The sequence below is a fragment of the Cervus canadensis genome, chromosome 19, assembly GCF_019320065.1.
Source record: "Cervus canadensis isolate Bull #8, Minnesota chromosome 19, ASM1932006v1, whole genome shotgun sequence".
NCBI classification, from domain to species: Eukaryota; Metazoa; Chordata; class Mammalia; order Artiodactyla; family Cervidae; genus Cervus; species Cervus canadensis.
In genome coordinates, this window is record NC_057404.1 from 2557072 (window position 1) to 2581459 (window position 24388).

Consider the following 24388-nt stretch of genomic DNA (forward strand, 5'->3'; position numbering starts at 1 on the left):
GTCTTAAAATGAATGCACCATGAAGAAGCCAGCCCTTGCAAAACATTGGTTGTATGTAGTCAGCTCAATGACCAACCTTGAAGAAGTCATACCAGGAGCTGTTAATCCGCCAAACCACAGTCTTTTTTTTCTAGCTCATCCTGGATGAAATAAGAGAAAATGGAGGGTCAGACAGTCTCCCTGGACCAAGGGCTCAGAGACGCTAAGAAACAGACTGGAAACAAAGAATCCCAGTGCCTAATGTCCTGCTTTGCTGGTGACATATATCAGATGTAGTGGGCCACTAGTGGCCAAATACAATTATTCCCCAGTGCAGATATGTGTCATTTCTAATGGGGAATTATATAATGAAATAGATGCTTAAGGAATTAGACTAATCAGCTGGAGAATTAGTACAGTTCAGTCGCTCATGTCCAACTCTTTGTGACTCCATGGACTGCAGTATGCCAGGCCTCCCTGTCCATCACCAACTCCTGGAGCTTACTCAAACTCATGTCCACTGAGTTGGTGATGCCATCCAACCATCTCATCCTCTGTTGTCCCCTTTTCCTCCCACCTTCTATCTTTCCCAGCATCAGGGTCTTTCCCAAGGAGTCAGTTCTTCTCATCAGGTGGCCAAAGAACTGGAGTTTCAGCTTCAGCATCAGTCCTTCCATTGAATATTCAAGACTGATTTCCTTCAGCATTGACTGGTTTGATCTCCTTCCAATCCATGGGACTTTCAAGAGTCTTCTCCAACATCACAGTTCGATAGCACCAATTCTTCAGCACTCAATTTTCTTTATAGTCCATCTCTCACATCCATACATGACTACTGGAAAAATCATAGCTTTAACTATATGGACTTTTGTTGGCAGAGTATGTCTCTGCTTTTTAATATGCTGTCTAGGTTAGTGATAGCTTTTCTTCCAAGGAGGAAGCTTTTTTTTTTTTTTAAATTTCATGGTTGTAGTCACAATCTACAGTTTTTCTGGAGCCCATGAAAATGAAGTCTCTCACTGTTTCCATTATTTCCCCATCTAGTTTCCATGAAGTAATGGGACCAGATACCATGATCTTCCTTTTTTGAATGTTGAATTTTAAGCCAACTTTTTTACTCTCCTCTTTCATCAAGAGGCTTTTTAGTTCTTCTTCACTTTCTGCCATAACGGTGGTGTCATTTGCATATCTGAAGTTATTGATATTTCTCCTGGCAATCTTATATCCAGCTTGTGCTTTATCCAGCCTGGCATTTCACATGATGTACTCTGCAAATAAGTTAAATAAGCAGGGTGACAATAAACAACCTTGACATACTCCTGTCCTGATTTGGAACCAGTCTGTTGTTCCATGTCCAGTTCTAACTGTTGCTTCTTGACCTGCATACAGAGTTCTCAGGAGGCAGGTGAGGTGGTCTGGTATTTCCACATTGTGTTGTGACCCACATAGTCAAAGACTTTGGTATAGTCAATAAAGCAGAAGTAGATGTTTTTCTGGAACTCTTTTGCTTTTCCAATGATTCACTATATGTTGGCAATTTGATCTCTGATTCCTCTGCCTTTTCTAAATCTAGCTTGAACATCTGGAAGTTCATGGTTCACATATTGTTGAAGCCTGGCTTGGAGAATTTTGAGCATTTCTTTACTAGCGTGTGACATGAGTACAAATGTGTGGTAGTTTGAACATTCTTTAGCATTGCCTTTCTTTGGGATTGAAATGAAAATTTTTCAGTCCCGTGGCCACTGCTGAGTTTTCCAAATTTGCTGACATACTGAGTGCAGCAGTTTCACAGCATCATCTTTTAGGATTTGAAATAACTCAACTGGAATTCCATCACCTCCACTAGCTTTGTTTATAATGATGCTTCCTAAGGCCCACTTGACTTCACATTCCAGGATGTCTGGCTCTAGGTGAGTGATCACACCATTGTGATGTCATGAAGATCTTTTTTGTATAGATCTTCTGTGTATTCTTGCCACCTCTTATGCTTCTGTTAGGTCCATACCATTTCTGTCCTTTATTGAGCCCATCTTTGCATGAAATGTTCCCTTGGTATCTTCATTTTTCTTGAAGAGATCTCTAGTCTTTCCCATTGTATTGTATTCCTCTATTTGTTTGCATTGGTCACTGAGAAAGGCTTTCTTATCTCTCCTTGATATTCTTTGAAACTCTGCATTCAAATGGGTATATCTTTCTTTTTCTCCTTTGCCATTAGCTTCTCTTCTTTTCTCAGCTATTTGCAAGGTCTCCTCAGACAGCCATTTTCCCTTTTTGCATTTCTGTTTCTTGGGGATGATTTTGATCACCACCTCCTGTAGAATGTCACAAACCTCCGACCATCGTTCTTCAGGCACTCTGTCTATATCTAATCCCATGAATCTATTTCTCACTTCCACTGTATAATCATAAGGGATTTGATTTAGGTCATACCTAAATGGTCTAGTGGTTTTCCATACTTTCTTCAATTTAAGTCTGAATTTGGCAATAAGGAGTTCATGATCTGAGCCACAGTCAGCTCCTCTTCTTGTTTTTGCTAACTGTATAGAGCTTCTCCATCTTTGGTTGCAAGAAAACAATCAATCTGATTTCTGTATTGACCATCTGGTGATTTAGATTGTCTGGAGTAAATCTGGAGAATTACTTACAGGACTTATGGAAAGGCAGATGAAATATGAAGTAACTTAAAATAGAAGGGGGAAAAGATCAGCACAAAATGTTTTGTCACTTATTCTGGGACATTCTGATCAATTTTATTTATGTATTCTTCAGGTAACTCTTATACACATAAAGTGAACCATAAATATTGTGTTCCTAAACATTATGGGTTTAATATTTAACAATCTCTTTAATATTTTATGAATCATTACAATAAGACAATTTATGAATACTGAAGTAAAAATGAACCAGAAGTAAAAATCAGGGTCAGCATTCTGAAGAGTGGTTATTTTCCCAGATATGATATCTGCTGAAATTGTCAGATAAGAATAATGTTGTTTATGTATCTGCAAGAATAATTCTTCAGCATATTAAATGTTTAGGGATTCAAAAGCAAAGTGATGTAGTTGACTAGATTCATTGTCTAAGCATTTTGAAGTTCTTTTTTACTTGCAAATTGTTACTAAGGATTATTAATATTTAGGATGCAAGATAAGGTTTCCATGAACCACAGTCAGCTAGAATTTAATCAGACAATTGGACTACCAAATACAATGTGCCAAATATTTCAAGTAATTAATGAAAACTATTATCAGGCTCTCTATATAGTTTTTTATTAATAAACTAAAAACTGCTTTTGTAGAAAATGTTCTGGACTCACTGTGATATTCATACTGATTTCATAAGTGTACATAATCATTTTTGGCTTCATACAGGAAAAGTTTCATCTGGAACACATTAAAGACGAGTCTAGGAGCTAGGCGGCGGCAGCAGCAGCAGTAGTAGTAGTGAGATAAGTGTAAAGATCCAAAGATTTACACTAGAAATGAATCTATAAAAATAATACACTTGCATCCATTTTTAAAGTAAAAGAAGTTGAGACACAGTATATTTAACTCTTATCTCAAAGAATGTGACCTCTAAAATGTGACCAAGATTATTGAAGCAATAGTCTTGTGCTGAGTGGGCACATATATTTCACATTTATCTGACAGGATTATAGCTTTTCACACTGTGCAAAGCGATCTACTAAACAACAGAACTCAAAGATGAATAAACTATGATTCTTGTTTGCATAGAAGAAAAGTAAAGTGCATACATTTTCACATAACTCTATCTATTCCAATAACTTGGAAATATGTGCAAGTATATATAAGTTATAAAGATGAAAACCACCCCTTCCCTATTTCATGAATAGAAGGACCTACAAGTATCACTGTTAGCCCTGAGTATTTCTGAAGAAGTTCAATACATTGGAGAGAAAGTACACTTCAGCACTGCTTTTCATCTTCTTGCAGCCTTTTGTCATGTAGTAAAATGAACAAAATCTTTAACAGCAGGGGAGTATCAGTAGGTGACCAAGAGGAGACTGGCATGATTAGAATAAATGCTAAGTAGTGGGACAGGGAAATTACTGATGAGAGTGACCAGGAAAAATTGGAGGGAACTTTGAAGTTTCTTAGCTCAAAATTGGTTTGTTTTATAGGGATTCAATGTTTATCAGTAAATTAGTGAGGTGGCTAGATAGACATGTGTTACTTTGGTTTTGGTCTACTTTAGTTCTAAATGTAGATCCTCATTAACAATATATTTATTGTTAATTTCTTTGTATTTTTATTTTTTAACTATAGTCAAGTCTTTTAATATCCATACCAGTGGAGGGAAGGTTGGACATAGACACAGGAAATTCATACATATAAAATTCAAATAAATATATGTGTATATATGCTTCACAACAAACTGTGGAAAATTCTTCAAGAGATGGGAATACTAGACCACCTGACCTGCCTCCTGAGAAATCTGTATGCAGGTCAAGAAGCAACAGTTAGAACCGGACATGGAACAACAGACTGGTTCCAATCTTATATTAAATGCACAAGGGCAAATGAAGAAGGAATCTAAACATAATCCTAAGGAAAACCACCAAATCACAAGGGAAGAATGAAAGAGAAGAAAGGAACAGTGAGGAATTACCAATGAAAAACAGGAAACAAATTAGCAAACTGGCAGTAAGTTTATACCTATCAATATTTACTTTAAGTGTAAATGAACTGCATTTGTCAGTCAAAAAGTGGCTGAATGGTTAAAAAGACCCATCTATATGCTACCTATAACATGCTTATTTCAAAAGAAAGGACACAGAAAATGAAAGTTTGGAAAAAATAATCCATGCAAATAGAAATAAAAAGAAGGCTGGATTAGCTCTACTCATATCAAACAAAATGCATATTAAAACAAAGACTAAAACAAGAAAAAGAACATTATGTAATGATTAAATAATTAATCCAGAAGGAAGAGATAACATTTATAAATGTATATGCACCCAAAAAAGGAACACCAAGGTATGTAAAGCAAATATTAAAGGACTGAAACAGAAGTTTTCAGTAATATAACAAGGGGCTTTAACATGTACTTACATCAATGGGTAGATCATCTCTACAGAGAATCAATAAGGAAACAAACTTAGATGAATAATTAGATCTGATGAATTTGATAGGTATAAAGGTAACATTCCACCCAAAAGCAACAGAATACACATTCTTTAGTCCACATGGAACGTACATTAGACTAGACTACTCATTAGGTCAGAAAACAAGTTTCAGGAGATTATGAAGATTGAAATTTTACCAAGGATCTTCTGAGGCCACATTGTATGAAACTGGGAGTGGCTGCCCACTCCAGTGTTCTTGCCTGGAGAGCTCCCTGACAGAGGAGTCTGGTGGGCTGCAGACCATAGGGTCATAAAGTTGCACACAGCTGAGCAACACACTTCAGTTCAAAAATCAAACATAAGAGTAAATAGGAAAAACTATGAAACTATAGAGATTAAAAAACATGCTACTGATCAACCAGTGGATCATCAAAGAAATCAGAGGAGAATAAAAAATGCCTAGAGAAAAATGAAAGAAATATGACATACCAAAATTATGGGTTGCAGCAAAAATGATTCAAAGAGAGAAGTTCAGAGCAACACAGGCCTACTTCAAGAAACAGGAAAAATCACCCCAAAGAGTCAAATGTATACCTGAAGGAACTAGAAAAAGCAACTGTAGCTCAAAATTTTAGGAGGAAGGAAATAAGAGACAAAAACATGAAATAGAGAGTGGAAAGAGGTATACAGATATAATCAGGCAGTGTTTTATATTCTGAAATATAACTTTATAAGTAGTTCTTTCATGCTCAGACAAATGATTTATATTGTTAATATCAAATAATAAACATTAATCCAGCCCAGTAATCAAGATATCAATGGACTATCCTTATATATACAGACTTTTATTTTGTACAACTTTAAAACTATATAAGCCTGTGTGTATACATAGAATAAGCATACTTGAGTAATAGTATAATATAAATTTGATCAAAGGAAACAAAATGTAACTGTTCAAAACTTATTTATTGACTCTTCCTATATTTGATACTGTATTTAGTAAAAGAGATTCATTGGTTATACACAGTCCTTTGGGCCTTTCTAAGATGACTCAGAAGGTAGTGAAATATTTTTTAGTTATAATACACTACTAAGGATTCATTCATTTAATTCCTCCGTTCATTTATCCATTCATGATGTAATCCTTTATCTACCCAACAGATATAGTTGAACACAAAGTTAGTGCATGAAAGTTATATCCAAGTTTAAGAAGAATTTAACATAAACAATTATTGGTGCATTTTTTTTATATAACAAGTGAGATACAAAAAAGTCCACATAACTACATTGCATTCTAAATATTAATAACATTATATTTGAAATTCATCAGAGGAAATCTTTATTTAAAGGTATCCTGAGGAAAGCATATTTTGAAATGGAAATAAAAAGTTCTTAATTTATCAACAGAGTATAGAATATTCAAATGAGGTGTCTTTAAAATACAGGATTTTATTTTAATACCAGGGAAAAAAAGGCAATGTTTATTCTTAGAAATGCTTTTCCTTTAGGATATGTTATCAGAAACTTAGGAATTAGCACAGTTTATTACTTATAGTTCTGTAGATCAGAAGTCTGAGAGGGGTCTCACCAAGCTAAAATATAAGAATTAGAGAGTCATATTCCTTTCTGAAGAAAGGACACACAGACACACAGACACACATGACTTTATAGTCAAGAAGCGATATCAGTTAAGAAGATAGCCTTGTATCTAAGACATGACAGTAAAAAAACACATGTGTTCCAAGTGACAGGAGCATTCAGTATCCATTTACCATAGATCTTCCTGTCTGGCCTTCCCTGGCGTTCTTCTGTGCTTCCCTCTTTCTGTTAGTGGGGACTGTTACCCTGCCCGCTTTGCTCACCTCCTTTTTCTGTTCCACTGAGGAGTGACCTCCTTCGTTGTGTCTTATTACCTCTTCACTGTGATTAGGAGCAGTGAAGAGAAGGAAGGAGAGACAGACAGACAGATTGGCTCAGACTTTCCGTTTTGTCTCACTTGGAGAATTTGTGAGAAATGGTGGGAAGGGAAAAAGGAAGGCTATTTTAGCCTTGCAGTACATTGTCCTCTATCTAAGCTTTACACATAATCTCAAAATATCCAAACACAGTCCCGAATTCTTGGTCGCTGACTGAGAACGTCCTCGATTCCCGTCATTTACACATTTCTCAGAATGTTCATCCTGTTCCTCTGCTTTTCCTCCAATTTCTTTAGATGACATAGGCATGCATTTATGTATTGTCAGTCCCGTCATTTATGCAGTAAACCCAATTTAGGGTCTTATCTACTCCAGACCATTCCTCCAAAAATTTTGCCTGATTGATATCCTACATGATTATCTTTCACACTTTACTATATTTGTTTCATCATTTTAAAGCATGCTGGTGTTTTTTCCATTTTAAAATGAAGATACCACAAATGAACAAATTTTATCCTGACTCCTTTCTCCACTTTTGCACACCAACTGCTGCCCCATTTCTTTAGTTATCTCCCTCGCAAAATTCCTCAAATAAATTGTCTATTTTCACTTTTCCAATTTTTCTCTTTCATTTCTCACAAGCATACTCCAATTAGGCTTTCTTAACCACCATTCTACCAAGCTGATCTCATCAATGACTAATCAGAGTATTTAAAACTATTGGCCACTCTCCCGTCTTTAATATTCTTTCTTAGTCTGGATTCCAGAATACCGTGATTTTCTTTCCAGTGTTAGATAAATCAAGTTTAAAAGCCTCTTTTAAATTACTCCATGAGTGTATGGGCCATGACTATTTGCTTCAACTGTGCCTCGTACCTAAAATGAATGTTCTGCATGCAGAACCCAGTAACAAGTAAAAGGTGGAAGTGTTTATTCTAGGAGAAAGAATCATGAAAAAATACATTAAACCAAACTTAAGACTTTATGATCAATAAAGGATGGTTTTTTCCTACATATATTTTGTTGACTGTTGGCTCTGTTATGGTTGCAAATGATTATTAGGGACATTAGGACAATTTGTGTAAGTGTAAGTTTGCACATACTGTGCTTATTTTCATACCTCGGGTTAAAAATGTATAATTCTATGAAGTCTAGTTATCCTTCTATATAGGTCTTACCCTAGCATTTTGCAAAATGCTGCAGATTAGAGTGTGAAGAGAGTTATGTGACATTTTTCTTCATTAGACCATTTTTGGTCTAATGCAAATGCAAAACTCTCAATGCAAAACTCAATGCAAAACTCTCTGTGAAGTTTTATGATTTTATTAGACTAAAGCCTTAATTGTTAAAGAAAAAATCATTCTAACATTTTAAGAATCATAAGGAAGACTTTATTCAGGACTACTGTATTAGGTGTTAATAATATCCTAATAGGGGAGAGAGATTGGACTCAACGCCAAATGCAGGAAAAGCAGCAGGTGACTTATAGTCAATGAGCAGAATGAGAAAAGTTCAGTGGCTAGAAAATTACTGTGAGGAGATCTCAAGATTATGCAGATGCTTGCCAAACTGATTTAGCAGGATTCTTATTCAAACTGGGCTGAGCAGGTTAAAGATAAGGCCCAAGGATGAGGTCTAGACCCAAAAAAAAGCACAGAGAAACCTGTCTCAAGCTTATTCAAGGAGAAAATCTTTGTCACAACCTCCATTTATCAAATATTAAAGAGCTTCCGGATGTCCTATTGCTGTTACTGTTTTATAATATTACAATTGATCAAAATTATCCATAACATCACCACACGTTTAATAGCTCTATATTAAATCACGTCCTTCTGTCTTCCAATCAGGGCACCTCACTCCAGGATAAATATTTATCAACCTTTCCAAACCCACTCCTTGTTTTTCAGTTGTATTCATGAGGTTCATTTGTAATTTTTAAACTTTGTTATCTTTTTGGATTATTGCTTACTTTGATTTCTAATTAGGACTTTTCTAAGTTGTTAGATTTCATACCAGTATCATAAACCAGCCTGTTAGGTATTCTCAATAGAAATATTTCTCATAAGCACTGTCTTATTTCAGTACCAAATCTTTATCCTCGTCTCAGAAGGATATCTTGGCAAAATTGTTGGACTGATTCAATATTTTAGTTTATTCAACTAAGATATTTTATTTTATTAATGGTGTTATTAATTATAGTAGTAATTTTAATTGATTTTACTTAATTTTTTTTTAATGTAACTACCTAATTAACAATAAACTGGAAAATTCTGAAAGAGATGGGAATACCAGACCACCTGACCTGCCTCTTGAGAAATGTTTATGCAGGTCAGGAAGCAGCAGTTAGAACTGGACATGGAACGACAGACTGGTTCCAAATAGGAAAAGGAGTACGTCAAGGCTGTATATTGTCACCCTGCTTATTTAACTTATATGCAGAGTACATCATGAGAAACACTGGGCTGGAGGAAGCACAAGCTGGAATCAAGATTGCCAGGAGAAATATCAATAACCTCAGATATGCAGATGACACCACCCTTATGGCAGAAAGTGAAGAAGAACTAAAAAGCCTCTTGATGAAAGTGAAAGAGGAGAGTGAAAAAGTTGGCTTAAAGCTCAACATTCAGAAAACTAAGATCATGGCATCCGGTCCCTTCACTTCGTAGCAAATAGATGGGGAAACAGTGGAAACAATGGCTGACTTTATTTTTCTGGGCTCCAAAATCACTGCAGATGGTGATTGCAGCCATGAAATTAAAAGACGCTTACTCCTTGGAAGGAAAATTATGACCAACCTAGACAGCATATTAAAAAGCAGAGACATTACTTTGCCAACAAAGGTCCATCTGGTCAAGGCTATGGTTTTTCCAGTGGTCATGTATGGATGTGAGAGTTGGACTATAAAGAAAGCTGAGCGCCAAAGAATTGATGCTTTTGAACTGTGGTGTTGGACAAGACTCTTGAGAGTCCCTTGGACTGCAAGGAGATCCAACGAGTCCATCCTAAAGGAGATCAGTCCTGGGTGTTCATTGGAAGGCCTGATGCTGAAGCTGAAACTCCAATACTTTGGCCACCTGATGTGAAGAGCTGAGTCATTTGAAAAGACCCTGATGCTGGGAAAGATTGAGGGCAGGAGGAGAAGGGGACGACAGAGGATGAGATGGTTGGATGGCATCACTGACTCAATGGACACAGGTTTGGGTGGACTCCGCGAGTTGGTGATGGACAGGGAGGCCTGGTGTGCTGTGATTCATGGGGTCGCAAAGAGTCAGACATGACTGAGCGATTGAACTCAACTGAATCCTGATTAACTGACTTCTTTGATATCATATTTTATTTTTTTTAAATCGATTTTGAAAACAGTGTTTAGCCCATACTTGATTCCATAACTTCTTCCATCACCCTATCAAACTCTAATCCTGAAGGGTTTAACCAGTGAACTTAGCATCAACTTGGTTTAAGGGAAAAAAAAAAAATTGAGTAGAAGAGGAAATGTATTAGAAACAATAAGTCAAGCTGGCTGTAAGATATGGATCTATCATTTATCATGGTTCCTTTTGGAGTATGCCTATAGCAGCTTATAGATATGAAATATATTCTTACCTCCTTTATTGATTCAGTCCCTGAGTGTGATTTTTATATCATACACCTCGCTGAATGAATGATGAGTTCTTGTGACAGTCAAAGACTGAAGATGTTTTCTGAACCACAGACCATGTGTTTAACACTCAAGCAAAATTTCCAGTTTCTTCTGCATCTTTCTTCCTATAGAATGGAATCTATTCAATATATTAAATGAATTATCTCTGGAATCTGGCTGTATAATCCTAGCATATCTAGGATCATGATGCTACTGAATACTGGACAAAATTCCCTGTTTGTCACACTGTTGCAGAAGAGCCTATATTCATCCAGTAAAATGTATTTTTCTTGTGAGCAAGATATTATTGCTTAACAAAACTCAACCAAATAATAATAATGAGGAAAAAAAGACCATAACCAGAAATATGAAAATTAAGACAGGAGAAAAATCTCATTGGTAAAAGCAAATATACAGTAAATATAGTAGGTCAACAACTTATAAAGCTAGTAGGAAGACTGAAAGATGCGTAGTAAATCATTACAGCATAAATATTTAAGGGATAAACAAAGCAAGAAGATATATGATGTGAAAAGAAAACATGCCTGAATGAAAGTGTGGCTTATAAAAAATGTTTTCAGACTTGAAATAATCAACTTTAAAATAATCATATACATGATTATATATAGTTATATATGAACCTCATGGTAAACCACAAGCCAAAAGTCTTTAATAAATATACACAAAAAAGAGAAAGGAATCCAAACATAGCACTAAAGTTAGTCATCAAATCACAAGGTGAGAGAGGAAGAGAAGAAACAAAAATAACTGTACCAACAACCTGAACAAAATAAAATAGCAGCAAGTCCCTACCTGTCGATAATTACCGTAAATGTAGCTAGAGTAAACGCTCCAATCCAAAGACACAGAGGGAAAGGAAGACACACATGCCCGCTGCTGCAAGAGACTTTCCTCGGATCTAAAGACACATCTAGACTGAAAATGAGCACATATAAAAAAGGTATTACATGCCCATGGATACAAATAGAAAGCTGGCTAACAGTACTTACAACAGACAATGTCAGTTCAGTTGCTCAGTCATGTCTGACTCTTTGCAACCCCTTGGACTACAGCATGCCAGGCCTCCCTGTCCATCACCAACTCCTGGAGCCTGCTCAAATTCATGTCCATCAAATCAGTGATGCGATCCAACCATCTCATCCTCTGTCATCCCCTCCTCCTCCTGCCTTCAATCTTTCCCAGCATCGAGGTCTTTTCCAATGAGTCAGTTCTTTGCCTCAGGTGGCCAAAGTATTGGAGTTTCAACATCAGCATCTGTCCTTCCAATGAATATTCAGGACTGATTTATTTTAGGATTGACTGGGTTTGATCTCCTTGCAGTCCAACAGACTCTCAAGAGTCTGCTACAACACCACAGTTCAAAAGCATCAATTGTTCAGCACTCAACTTTCTTTATAGTCCAAATCTCACATCATACATGACTACTGGAAAAACCATAGTTTTGACTAGATGGACCTTTGTTGGTGAAGTAATGTCTCTGCATTTTAATATGCTGTCTAGTTTGGTCATAGCTTTTCTTCCAAGGAGGAAGCATTGTTTTAATTTCGCGGCTGCAGTCACTATCTTCAGTGATTTTGGAGCCCCCAAAAATAAAGTCTCTAACTGTTTCTCACAGATAACCATGATGATGTGATCACTCACCTAGAGCCAGACATCATGGAATGTGAATTCAAGTGGTCTTAGGAAGCAACACTACAAACAAAACTAGTGGAGGTGATGGAATTCCAACTGAGCTATTCAGATTTTAAAAGATGATGCTGTTAAAGTGCTGCACTCAATATGACGGCACTTGGAAAACTCAGCAGTGGCCACAGGACTGGAAAAGATCAGTTTTCATTCCAGTCCCAAGAAGAGCAGTGCCAAAGAATATTCAAAGAGAAGTTGCTCAGTCGTGTCCGACTCTTTGTGACCCCCATGGACTGTGGCGGGCCAGGCTCCTCTGTCCATGGGATATTCCAGACAAGAATACTGGAGTGGATTGCCATTTCCTTCTCCAGGGGATCTTCCTGATACAAGGATCAAACCCAGGTCTTGGGCACTGCAGGCAGACTCTTTAACATCTGAGCCACCAGAGAAGCCCAAGAATGTTCAAATTACTGCACAACTGCACTCATCTCATACACTAGCAAAGTAAAGCTCAAAATTGTCCAGTGCTCAAAATTCTCCAACCCAGGCTTCAATAGTATGTGAACCATGAACTTCAAGATGTTCAAACTGGATTTAGAAAAAACAAAGGAACCAGAGATCAAATTGTCAACATCCGTTGGATCATCAAAAAAGCAAGAGAGTTCAAGAAAATCATCTACTTTTGCTTTATTGACTATGTCAAAGTCTTTGACTGTGTGGGTCACAACAAACTGTGGAAAATTCTTAAAGAGATGGGGATACCAGACCACCTGACCTGCCCCTAAGAAATCTGTATGCAGGTCAGGAAGCAACCGATAGAACTGGACATGGAACAGTAGACTGGTTCCAATTGGGAAAGGAGTACGTCAAGCCTGTATTTGTTACCCTGCTCATTTAACTTATATGCAAACTTCATGCAAAATGCCAGGCTGGGTGAAGCACAAGCTGAAATCAAGATTTCAGGGACAAATATCAATAACCTCAGATATGCAGATGATACCACCCTTATGGCAGAAAGAGAAGAACTAAAGAGTCTCTTGATGAAAGTGAAAGTGGAGGGTTTAAAATCTGGCTTAAAACTCAACATTTAGAACACTAAGACCATGACATCTGGTCACATCACTTCATGGCAAATAGATGGGGAAACAATGGAAACAGTGACAGACTTTATTTTGGGGGGGCTCCAAAATCACCTCAGATGGTGATTGCAGGCATGAAATTAAAAGATGCTTGCTCCTGGGAAGAAAAGTTATACCAATCTGCTGCTGGTAAGTCGCTTCAGTCATGTCCGACTCTGCGACCCCATACACGTCAGCCCACCAGGCTCCCCCGTCCCTGGGGTTCTCCAGGCAAGAATAATGGAGTGAGTTGCCATTTCCTCCTCCAATGCATGAAAGTGAAAAGTGAAAGTGAAATAGCTCAGTCATATCTGACTCGTAGCGATCCTATGGACTAGATAGCATATTAAAAAGCACAGACCTTACTTTGTTGACAGAGTTCTGCCAAGTCAAAGCTATGGTTTTTCCAGTAGTCATCTGTAGATGTGAGAGTTGGACTATAAAGAAAGCTGAGCTCTGAAGAATTGATTCTTTTGAACTATGGTGGTGGTAAAGACTCTTGAGAGTCCCTTGGACTGCAAGGGACTATCAGTCCCTTGACTGCGCCCTGTCAACCCTAAAGGAAATAAGCCCTGAATTTTCATTGGAGAGACTGATGCTGAAGCTGAAACTCCAATACTTTGGCCACTTGATATGAAGAACTGACTCATTGGAAAAGACTTTGATGCTGGGCAATACTGAAGGCAGGAGGAGAAGGGGACGACAGAGGATGAGATGGTTGGACAGCATCACTGATTCTATGGACATGAGTTTGAGCAAGCTCTGGAAGTTGGTGATGGACAGGAAAGCCTGACAGTCTGTAGTTCATGGGGTCACAGAGAGTTGGACACAAGTGAGGGACTGACCTGAAGTGAACTCACTCTTTCCACTGTTTCCCCATCTAATTGCCGTGAAGTGATGCTACTAGATGCCATGATCTTAGTTTTCTGAATGTCGAGTGTTAAGCCAGCTTTTTCACTCTCCTCTTTCACTTTCAACAAGAGGCTATTTAGTTCTTCTTCGCTTTCTGCCATAAGGGTGGTGTCCTCTGCATATCTGAGGTTATTGGCAATCTTGATTCCAAGGTTAATTGATAACAGACAGTCTAGTCTTCATAAAAGACTTTTATGAAAGAAAAAGGACATTACATAAAGGAATCAGTTCTACAAGAAAGAAGATATATTTCAACATGGGGTTATATAAATACATATATAAACATTATACAGTATAAATAGTGATAAAAGGAGAGATAGTCACATGATACTAGTGAAAAATTTAACACTTTACTTACCTCTATGGACAGATCATATAGATAGGAAATAATTATGCAGACACTGGCCTCAAGGGATATATTAGGCCATATCTACCAACTAACTAACTATGTAGATATGTATGTCTGAAATATATAACAGTCCATTTGAAAGAAGCAGAATACACTTTTTTTTCCAAGTGAACATGAAACTTTTGCCAGGATAGATCACATGCTGTGTCACAAAACAAGTCTCAATAAATTTAGAAAGTTTGAAATAATATCATGCATCTTTTCTGACATCAATGGTATGAGACTAGAAATCGATTGTAAGAAAAGCGCTATAAAAATACAAACACGGAGGGTAAAAAGCATGCTTACACTTTGGCAGTACAAATGCAGAATTGTATAACTGCTCTAGAAAAGTTTGATACTTTCTTATAAAATGACACATGCATTTACCATATGACACAGAAACCCCACACTTATATAGGGGAGTGAAATGAGAATTCATGTTCAAATCAAAGCCTATAAACAAGCTTTACATCATTTTTATTCATAACCACCAAAATATGGCAACCATCATGATATCCTTCCTAAATGCATGGATCAAGAAACTGACACATTCATACAATGAAAGACTTAACTCCTCAATGAGAAGAAATGAGCTGTTAATAACACATAATGCGTGGGTGACTCTGAAGATGTTATGCTGAAAGAATAAGCCGGTCTCAAAATGCTGTGCCCCGTATGGTTCCTTTTAAATGCTGCTGCTGCTCAGCCATTTCCATTGTGTCCGCCTCTGTGTGACCCCGTGGACTGCAGCCCACCAGGCTGCTCTGTCTGTGGGATTCTCTAGGCAAGGGCACTGAAGTAGGTCGCCATGCCCTCCTCCAGGTCCTTTTTTATGACATTCTAGTAAAGATAAAACTATAAGGCCAGAGAAAATATTGATGATTTCCATAGTTAGGGTGAGTGTTTTGACTACAAAGTGAATAATATCAAGAGGAAAATTTTGGAGGTGATGGAAAGTGTTCTGTATACTGATTGTGCTCGCGTTTATACAAATCTATGTAAACTCATTATAACTGCAAGGAGACAACAGCAAAAATTTAATTTTACTGCATGTCCCCTTGTGTATGTGGGGTAGAAAGGTGCCTTGCTTTTCATATAATTGTTGGTCTATTTTGAAAGACATGTATGGATGTGAGAGTTGGACTATAAAGAAAGCTGAGCCCCGAAGAATTGATGCTTTGGAACTGTGGTGTTGGAGAAGACTCTTGAGAGTCCCTTGGATTGCAAGGAGATCAAACCAGTCCATCCTAAAGGAGATCAGTCCTGGCTGTTCACTGGAAGGACTGATGCTGAAGCTGAAACTCCAATACTTTGGCCACCTCATGCAAAGAGCTGAGTCATTTGAAAAGACCCTGATGCTGGGAAAGATTGAGGGCAGGAGGAGAAGGGGACAACAGAGGATGAGATGGTTGGATGGCATCACCGACTCAATGGACATGGGTTTGGGTGGACTCCGGGAGTTGGTGATGGACAGGGAGGCCTGGTGTGCTGTGGTTCATGGGGTCGCAAAGAGTCAGACACAACTGAGCGACTGAACTAACCTGAACTGATTTTGAAAGAACAGCCACCATCTCTAATATTGCCACTCACCTTGCCTAGGGAAATAAACAACAACAAAAAAGAAAAAAATATATATATATATGCATGCAGTGTTGCTTAATGCCTCTTTCTGAATGTTATACTTGCCGTTTCTACTTCTACGTCTTAAGAAAAAAGTCACAGTCATATATAATTATAAGTTGTTCGACAGTTTAACACAGCCTTGTCACTAGAAGGAGACAGCTGAATTATTGAGAACAGTCTTAATGACCACCACATTTAATGAATAATGGAAATACTCAGAGCAAATATATTGTATTCTACTATTGAGAAATGTGTTCCTTTTCATTTGTTTTTTCTTTTTGGAAAGGAAATGCAGAGATGTCTGGCTGTTCATCAGGTTGCAAATGCATGTTAGTATTTTTTGTAAGCTGAATTGGCGCTTTGTGATAACCAAGTGTTTGGTCTTGTTTCACAATAGCAATGATCCTTGGTCTGAGTAGGAATAATCTCAAATTGGACTCGGAATCTCCTTCTTTATTAATTGAAAATAAGTATTACCCTACTTCCTACAATGCAGAATTACTTTGGGTGAAATTTTAAGATAGTGAATGTGAAAATAATTAGAATTATAAAATACTATTCAACCATGAAAGTTAATAATTAATATTTTATATATTATTATAGTCATTATAATTGTAAAGTGTGTAGTGCTTGAAGAGGTCTAAGTAATTTTACTTGTATGACTTCTTCACATTTCAAAATAGTAGATGCATTTCTTTGGTCTTTATAAGCAGAGAAAATTGGATTCTTTTAAAAAAACAGACATTTTTGAAGATTTTTATTTTCAAGCCAGCCTGAAGAAAGTTTCTTTGATTTCCTTAGATAAATATTATTTCAATTTGTGTCATAGCAAGCATTCTCTTTTGGTAATGTATATTCATTTCCTACTGGTATTTATCAGTTAGTTATCTTTGACTTCAGAATACCAGTATTTAATATCTATAGTCTCAAAAAATTTTTTTTCTTTCCTCTTTGCTACCCTAAAGCCATGTGTCCTTATAAAGGATTTTCTTTTAAGTAGAAATTGAAAAATTACACATAGACAGGGAAACAAACAGATCACAGAACTGTATGATCTTTAAAAGTGACAAATGGAAAAGATTAAAATAATTTATGAAAACTATTCTTTTCTAGAAAATTTAATCGTGTTGATAAATCTCACATACAAGTAAAATGTTTTTAGAGTGATTTCTCCACAAGCTTCTAATAACCTAGCTTTATAGGACATTTTCTAGTCCTTTTCCTTTGTATATACCAACACCATATCTCTCCATGATTGAACTGGACAACACGGGGTGATGAGTTTGCTCATGTTCTGTATAAAACCACTGACCTGAAACACAATAGTAAAACTCAGCTTTGCATCAAATAGTTTCTTTCGTGTCTTCCTCTGAAAGATTGATTTCTTAAACATAACAGTGTTTGCTTTATAAAACACTGCTGTTTTCACCCCAGAATAAGACTTTAAATAGAGTCCTGTGAAAAATCAATTTATTGAGTTAGAGATCTTGATAATGTTTTTATTTTCTGTTGTTTATATACTGTCACCTATAATGTATTTCTGTGAAAATAAGAATCCTCTATCAACATAAAGTAATCAAATAACATCTCTAACAGAAATCATATAGGTCAATAATGGCTTTTTTTAAAGTAAAGATCAAATATCATTGTTTAGACTTCGCAGAAAGCATACAGTGCACAAAGACTGAATTCCAAATATGTGATTTGAAGACTTTTTTTTTTTTTTTTTAGTATTGTGACTTGAATATATTAGAAGCTAAAAGGCCCTGAAATCCATTAGGACAAAGCACAGAAGAATGATGATAAGAGCTGTTTACTGAAATATTTTGGTTGCTGGCCTTTATTTTGTGCTGAGCCATGCAAGTCTCTATTCATCCCTATATATTAATCCCTGTGACTGTTGGTTGAACTCTATAGCTTTCTCTGGAGTGATGATCTCACATGCCTTCTAGACTCATTTTTCTTTGAAGAGTGAGAGTGACTACTGAGGAAACTGTAATAGTCAGCCACGCACAGCAAAGCTCATGGCACCAAAAGCCACAAACACTGCCAACTAAAACTTGCAGGAAATTGCTCCAGTTAAGGTTATAAAGAATGCTGCTTACCAGTGAACTGAATTTATTGCCCAACATGTGTTGGTGCTGAAACTCCAGTAGCCACTTGAGGCAAAGAGCTGACTCATTGAAAAAGACCCTGATGGTGGGAGAGATTGAGGGCAAGAGGAGAAGCGGGCAGCAGAGGATGAGATGGTTGGATGGCATCACCAACTCAATCAGTGGACATGAATATCAGGAGGATAGTGGAGGACAAGGAAGGCTGACCTGCTGCAGTTCATGGGGTTGCAGAGTCGGACACAACTTAGCCACTGAACAACAGTCTATCATTTCAGATGGATTTCCAACCTATCTCATAAACGGACATTTCTGTATTATCATCTGTAGTACCCACACACTTTCTATGTAGGCAATGTCTACATGTTCCTATAAACGCTTCACAAAGCACTGCTTCTTTAGATCTCAGTATTTATACCTGTTGTTGACAAATGGAATGATAATCTCTTAAATTCCCTCTAGTGTTCAGTTCAGTTCAGTTCAGTCGCTCAGTCATGTCCAACTCTTTGCGACCCCATGAATCACAGCACGCCAGGCCTCCCTGTCCATCACCAGCTCCTGAAGTTTACTCAAACTCATGCCCATCAAGTCGGTGATGCCATCCAGCCATCTCATCCTCTGTCATCCCCTTCTCCTCCTGCCCTCAATCCCTCCCAGCATCAGGGTCTTTTCAAATGAGTCAATGCTTCACATGAGGTGGCCAAAGTATTGGAGTTTCAGCTTCAGCATCAGTCCTTCCAATGAACACCCAGGGCTGATATCCTTTAGGATGGACTGGCTGGATCTCCTTGCAGTCCAAGGGACTCTCAAGAGTCTTCTCCAACACCACAGTTCAAAAGCATCAATTCTTCAGCGCTCAGCTTTCTTTACCATCCAACACTTACATCCATACATGACCACTGGAAAAACCATAGCCTTGACTAGACGGACCTTTGCTGGCAAGTAATGTCTCTGCTTTTTAATATGCTATCTAGGTTGGTCATAACTTTCCTTCCAAGGAGTAAGCATCTTTTAATTTCTCTCTAGTGTCAACATCCTTTAATTCTATGTCATTTTATTGTGCAAAATAGATATTGAGTGAAGACCAACTCCAACCTTGAACTAAATAGAAGTGTAGTAGGAAAAAATTGTGACTATGCAAACCTTTTCTCATAATATGAATTATATCAATGTGAATTCATAATAATAAATTATATAAAATTGTATAGATGTCTGACAAAATATATAGGTCATAGTTTAATTGATTTATTTGGTTTTATTTCCACAAACTAAATTTGCTATGATAGAGTGACCAGGGAAACCCATGACTAGCACCACCTGGGAAGCCCATGTATCTGCCACAGAGAGTTAATTATGGTCAGATAGAATGGCTTATCTCTAACATTTCCCCTACTAGCCCAAATTTCATTTTGGGTAAATTTCACCTAATATTTAAATAATTTGGGTTTAACAGTATGGCAATAAACATATTAATTAATGGATCAAAGATCATATTCAGTGACTTAATGTGACAGGTAAACTCGATGGGCATTTGTAGCTCATTTTCTCCTGCTCTTCCTCCTTCCATCCTTCTCTTCACCCCTGCATCACCCTTTCTTATTCTCCCCACAGTCCCCCCCACACACCATTCACTCTTCTGTGCACTCACAGATGCCTCAGGTTATTTTTTTTTCTTTCTTTTTTTTTTTTTTTTTTTTGATGCCTTAGGTGGGAATTCAGACCTCTGAGGTCATCTTTTTATTTCTTCATTCTGTCCAGTGACAGTAGAAATAAACAGCCAATTTCATTATATTTGTTAGTTTTCTAGAAATGTTTGAAAGTATCACTACACAGTTATCCAGTTCCTTGCTGCTCATGAGTGGTTGATTGTGACTACCCAGTTGAAGTATTTTGAAAATATCTATTGACAGATTGCACAGTGGACTATGAGTGCTCTCTCTACTATTGGAAATAGAGTCAGTGTTTTTAAATTTAATCACATTACAGGTCAATTCCAAAAACCTGAGAACTAATTCAGAACACTCATCTGTAAAGTCCTATTTCTCCAGAATTACTCTTGAGATAAAACTCTGTATTAAAATGGTCTCACCAGAGATATAACAGCTGTAGTCACTTTCTTTTTCCCTTCCTTCCTCTCTTTCTTCCTTTCCTTCTTTCTTTCCCTCTCTCTTTCCCCCACCCTCCCCCCTCCACAGATATTGATAGATACATAGATAAATAGGTATGGGTTCATTCAGTTACAGAGATTATAGAGTCCCCAAATCTGTAGCCCAACAAGGTGCAGACACAGGGGACCCCACAGTATAATCAGTTTAAATGGGAAGACAAGAGAGGATAGATGTCCATCAGACATGGACTGGGCGAGGATGGAAGACTTTCATGTAGGAGGAATTCTCACTTGTGGGAGGATTAGCCTTTTTGTTCTATTTGCCCTTCAACTAATTGGGTGAGGGCTACCCACATTAAGAAAGACAGTCTGCTTTACTCGAGTCAATGAATTATCAAGCTTATCCAGAAATATCCTCATGGACACATATGGAATAATATTTCAGCAAACACCTGAAAGTCCCATTGCCTAATCAAGTTAACATATAAAGTTAATTATCACAGCTTGTCCATTTATTATCAGATTTTTAAAAATAAACTAAATCTTAGATCAATGGAACAGAATAGAAAGCCCAGAGATAAATCCACGAACCTATGGACACCTTATCTTCGACAAAGGAGGCAAGGATATACAATGAAAAAAGACAACCTCTTTAACAAGTGGTGCTGGGAAAACTGGTCAACCACTTGTAAAAGAATGAAACTAGAACACTTTCTAACACCATACACAAAAATAAACTCAAAATGGATTAAAGATCTAAATGTAAGACCAGAAACTATAAAACTCCTAGAGGAGAACGTAGGCAAAACACTCTCCGCATGAATCACAGCAGGATCCTCTATGACCCACCTCCCAGAATATTGGAAATAAAAGCAAAACTAAACAAATGGGACCTAATGAAACTCAAAAGCTTTTGCACTACAAAGGAAACTATAAGTAAGGTGAAAAGACAGCCCTCAGATTGGGAGAAAATAATAGCAAATGAAGAAACAGACAAAGGATTAATCTCAAAAATATACAAGCAACTCCTGCAGCTCAATTCCAGAAAAATAAATGACCCAATCAAAAAATGGGCCAAAGAACTAAACAGACATTTCTCCAAAGAAGACATACAGATGGCTAACAAACACATGAAAAGATGCTCAACATCACTCATTATCAGAGAAATGCAAATCAAAACCACAATGAGGTACCATTACACGCCAGTCAGGATGGCTGCTATCCAAAAGTCTACAAGCAATAAATGCTGGAGAGGGTGTGGAGAAAAGGGAACCCTCTCACACTGCTGGTGGGAATGCAAACTAGTACAGCCGCTATGGAAAACAGTGTGGAGATTTCTTAAAAACTGGAAATAGAACTGCCATATGACCCAGCAATCCCACTCTTGGGCATACACATCGAGGAAACCAGATCTGAAAGAGACACGTGCACCCCAATGTTCATCGCAGCACTGTTTATAATAGCCAGGACATGGAAGCAACCTAGATGCCCATCAGTAGATGAATGGATAAGGAAGCTGTGGTACATATACACCATGGAATATTACTCAGCCGTTAAAAAGAATTCATTTGAATCAGTTCTAATGAGATGGATGAAACTGGAGCCCATTATACAGAGTGAAGTAAGCCAGAAAGATGAAGAACATTACAGCATACTAACACATATATATGGAATTTAGAAAGATGGTAACGATAACCCTATATGCAAAACAGAAAAAGAGACACAGAAGTACAGAACAGACTTTTGGACTCTGTGGGAGAAGGCAAGGGTGGGATGTTTCGAGAGAACAGCATCGAAATATGTATATTATCTATAGTGAAACAGATCACCAGCCCAGGTTGGATGCATGAGACAAGTGCTCGGGCCTGGTGCACTGGGAAGACCCAGAAGAATCGGGTGGAGAGGGAGGGGAGGGGGGATCGGGATGGGGAACACATGTAAATCCATGGCTGATTCATGTCAATGTATGACAAAACCCACTACAATATTGTAAAGTAATTAGCCTCCAACTAATAAAAATAAATGAAAAAAAATAATAAAATAAAAATAAACTAAATCTTAAAAGTAATCCATTAAGTGTTATTTTTAATATAGCTCTAGCCCTGTTTATATATTTTCCTTTTTTCTTTGAGTATAATGATTTGTGTTTGTTAATGTCTGTAATTCCGTCCTCTGTAATGAAATTTGTAAGCATACACTGGTTTCTCCATTTGTATAGCTTGAATTCAGTTATTCTCTAGATAGCAGTCTCTATTACTTTTTGAAAAATAGTGACCACTACAGTAGTTATACTTTCTTAAGCTGTAGAGCCACTTACAGAAGTGTTATTTTCACCCTTTCCAAATAGTTAGAAATGGTTTGGGTATATTGTTTTGTGGTTAATTTCAATTTTATTGCTTTGTTTTTATACAATATGGCTTATACTATTTCCACACTTAATGCTTCACTCTTTCCAAGAGACTTGATATATACTATATTAATAATTAGGTCATGCCAAATAAAACTTTTCTTTGTAGGACTTAAATTTTATGATATAACTGTTCATTCAAGCTGAGTTATATTTTGTCTGACTGATCTTTAAAAAAATGAGAGACATTAAAATCTACCACTATATATATATATAATGGGTATATATACACACACACACATATATATATATAATGGGTATATATACACATATTGGAGTAGAAAATGGAAACCCACTCCAGTATTCTTGCCTAGAAAATTCCATGGACAGAGGAGCTTGGCAGTTATACTGCATGGGTCTCAGAGTCAAATACGACTGAGCACACACTCATGTTCCTGTACACATATATTTGTGTATATATACATATATAAAATATGTGTAAGTCATATACATTTGTATATGAATACATTTATAAAATGAATATGTTCTCATATACATGAAAACAGCATATAAATAAATTTTTCCCCTGTATTTTTCCTTTTTTATTGAGGTACAGATGTTTTACAATATTATATGTTTCAGGCGCACAACATAGTGATTCACAAATTTTAAGTTCATATTCTGTGTATAATCTTTATAAAATATTGGCTGTATTCCCTTTGCTATACTATATATTCTTGTGTCTCAGACAGTGAAGAATCCACCTGCAATGCAGGAGGCCTGGGTTCGATCCTGGGTTGGGAAGATCCCCTGGAGAAGGGAATGGTTACCCACTCCAGTGTTCTTGCCTAGAGAATTCCTGGAGAATTCCACAAAGAGTCGAGCAGGACTAAATGAGTAACACTTCTGTGTATAATCATTCTAAAATATTGGCTGTGTTCCCTGTGTTTATATTCTTGTAGCTTATTTGTTTTATACATAGTAGTGTTTGTACCTCTTAATCTTCTATCACGTCTGTTCCTCTTTCTCTGGCCCCATCCATAACCACTATTTTGTTCTCTATATCCGTGAGTCTGTTGTTGTTGTTATATTCACTAGCTTGTTTTATTATTTTACATTCCGCACTTTATTGATTCCATACAGTATTTCTCTTTCTTTGACTTATTTCACTTAGCATAATACCATCCAAGTCCATCCATGTGATTGCAAATCATTAAACTTTGCTCTTCCCTATGGCTGAGTAAGTATCCCATTACACACACACACACACATATATGCACATTGGGTCTTTATCCATATGTTTGTTAATGGACCCTTAGGTTGCTTCCATATTTCCATATTTGTCAGTTATAAATAATGATGCTGTGAACATCATGGTGCATATATATTTTCAAATTAACATTCTCATTTTTGGTGTTAGATACCCAGGAGTGGACATGCTGGGTCATACGGAATTTCAGTTCTCAGTCTGTGGGTAAGCCTCCATACTCTTCTCTGTAGTGTCTATACCA

General features: G+C 37.0%; 1 protein-coding gene across 1 annotated transcript in view; it reads left to right on the forward strand.

Moving 5' to 3' along the window:
* Window positions 1–24388, forward strand: part of LOC122422004 — a 111316-nt gene that overhangs the window by 58322 nt on the left and 28606 nt on the right. The gene's annotated exons all lie outside the window — the stretch shown is intronic.